We start from the raw sequence: 2,798 nt of genomic DNA, 5'->3' as shown, positions 1-2,798 counted from the left end.
AGTTTTTAATTAAAATTCACTTTTCTAGACTTTACTATGAGTTTGTGTGTTTTTCTGTGATTTCAGGTATTTTCTGGCTGAAATTGAGGGTTCTGAGCAAAAATCTGATTCAGAGACTTAAATGGACTGCAGATGCTGTTGGATTCTGACCTCCCTGCACTCGAAGTGGATTTTTTGGAGCTACAGAAGCCCAATTGGCGCGCTCTCAACGACATTGGAAAGTAGACATCCTGGGCTTTCCAGCAATATATGATAGTCCATACTTTGCCCAAGATTTGATGGCCCAAACCGGCGTAGCAATTCGGCCTCAGAAATTCCAGCGTTAAACGCCGGAACTGGCATAAAACTTGGAGTTAAACGCCCAAACTGGCATGAAAGCTGGCGTTTAACTCCAGAAAGGGTCTCTACACGAAAATGCTTCATTGCTCAGCCCAAGCACACACCAAGTGGACCCAGAAGTGGATTTTTACGTCATTTACTCATTTCTGTATACCCTAGGTTACTAGTTTACTATTAATAGGATCTTTTGACATTGTATCAGTACCTCATGACACTTTACACGTTTCTTTGTATACCTTCCACGGCATGAGTCTCTAAACCCCATGGTTGGGGGTGAGGAGCTCTGCTGTGTCTTGATGGATTAATGCAATTACTACTGTTTCTTATTCAATCATGCTTGCTTCCATTCCAAGATATCACTTGCTCTTAACCCGGATGAATGTGATGATCCGTGACACTCATCATGTTCTCAACTATGAATGTGTGCCTGACAACCACCTCCGTTCTACCTTAGATTGAGTAGATATCTCTTGGATTCTTTAATCGGAATCTTCGTGGTATAAGCTAGAACTGATGGCGGCATTCAAGAGAATCCGGAAGGTCTAAACCTTGTCTGTGGTATTCTGAGTAGGATTCAATGATTGAATGACTGTGACGTGCTTCAAACTCCTAGCAGGTGGGGCGTTAGTGACAGACGCAAAAGAATCACTGGATTCTATTCCGGCCTGACCGAGAACCGACAGATGATTAGCCATGCTGTGACAGAGCATAGGAACATTTTCACTGAGAGGATGGGAGGTAGCCACTGACAACGGGGAAACCCTACATACAGCATGCCATGGAAGGAGCCTTGCGCGTTGATGAAGAAGACAGTAGGAAAGCAGAGATTCAGAAGATGGAGCATCTCCAAAGCCTCAACCTATTCTCCATTACTGCTTAACAAGTACTTATTTCATGTTCTTTTGCTTTTCACAATCAATCCTGATAATTTCTGATATCCTGACTAAGATTTACAAGATAACCATAGCTTGCTTCAAGCTGACAATCTCTGTGGGATCGACCCTTGCTCACGCAAGGTATTACTTGGACGACCCAGTGCACTTGCTGGTTAGTTGTGCGGGATTGCAAAAGTGTGATTGCAATTTCGTGCACCAACTCACAACCTAAAAATAGCTTGGACTATTAGGATAAGCTGGTCACGGCCTTCTTGGCCAAGTTTTTTCCTCCTAAAAAGTGGAGCAAGCTTAGAGTGGATGTTCAGACCTTCAAGCAAAAAGATGGTGAATCCCTCTATGAAGCTTGGGAAAGATACAAGCAGATGATCAAAAAGTGTCCTTCTGACATGCTTTCAGAGTGGACCATTTTAGATATATTCTATTATGGTCTATCTGAGTTTTCTAAGATGTCACTGGACCATTCTGCAGGCGGATCCATTCACCTAAAGAAAACGCCTGCAGAAGCTCAAGAACTTATTGACATGGTTACAAATAACCAATTCATGTACACTTCTAAGAGGAATCCTGTGAGTAATGTGAGGCCTCAGAGGAAGGGAGTTCTTGAAATTGATGCTGTGAATGCCATATTGGCTCAAAACAAAATGTTGACTCAGCAAGTCAACATGATTTCTCAGAGTCTGAATGGATGGCAAAATGCATCCAACAATACTAAAGAGGCATCTTCTGAAGAAGAAGCTTATGATCCTGAGAACCCTACAATGGCAGAGGTGAATTACCTGGGTGAACCTTATAGGAACACCTATAATTCCTCATAGAAAAATCATCCAAATTTCTCATGGAAGGATCAACAAAAGCCTCAACAAGGCTTTAATAATGGTGGAAGAAACAGGCTTAGCAATAGCAAGCCTTTTTCATCATCTTCTCAGCAACAGACAGAGAATTCTGAGCAGAGCCCCTCTAGTTTAGCAAACATAGTCTCTGATCTGTCTAAGGCCACTTTAAGTTTCATGAGTGAAACAAGGTCCTCCATTAGAAATTTGGAGGCACAAGTGGGCCAGCTGAGTAAGAAAATCACTGAAACTCCTCCTAGTACTCTCCCAAGCAATACAGAAGAGAATCCAAAAAGAGAGTGCAAGGCCATTGATATAATCACAATCTCCAAAGAGGAAGGGGAGGACGTGAATTCCAATGAGGAAGACCTCATGGGACGTTCTCCAAATAAAAAGGAGTTCCAAATTGAGAAACCTAAGGAATCTGAGGCTCACCTAGAGACCATAGAGATTCCATTGAACTTCCTTTAACCATTCATGAGCTCTGAGAACTATTCTTCCTCTGAAGAGGATGAAGATGTAACTGAAGAGCAAGTTGCTCAATATCTAGGAGCCATCATAAAGCTGAATGCAAGTTGTTTGGTATGAGACTTGGGAAGGTGAACCTCCCTTGCTCATTAGTGAACTAAATACATGGGTTCAGCAAACTTTACCTCAAAAGAAATAAGATCCTGGTAAATTCTTAATACCTTGTACCATAGGCACCATGACCTTTGAGAAGGCTCTGTGTGAC

At 42.2% G+C, this 2,798-nt stretch overlaps 1 non-coding gene across 1 annotated transcript; it reads right to left on the bottom strand.

Annotated features, from left to right (window-relative positions):
• Positions 1–1,519: 1,519 nt before the first annotated feature.
• Positions 1,520–1,627, bottom strand: LOC130977864 (small nucleolar RNA R71). Its single transcript, XR_009085537.1, has one exon. It is a non-coding gene; the product is annotated as a small nucleolar RNA R71 (small nucleolar RNA).
• Positions 1,628–2,798: the final 1,171 nt, after the last annotated feature.

Source organism: Arachis stenosperma, chromosome 4 (genome assembly GCF_014773155.1).
Source record: "Arachis stenosperma cultivar V10309 chromosome 4, arast.V10309.gnm1.PFL2, whole genome shotgun sequence".
Classification (NCBI taxonomy): Eukaryota; Viridiplantae; Streptophyta; class Magnoliopsida; order Fabales; family Fabaceae; genus Arachis; species Arachis stenosperma.
The sequence above is the reverse complement of the archived record's forward strand: the minus strand, read 5'-3'. Positions and strand labels throughout refer to the sequence as shown.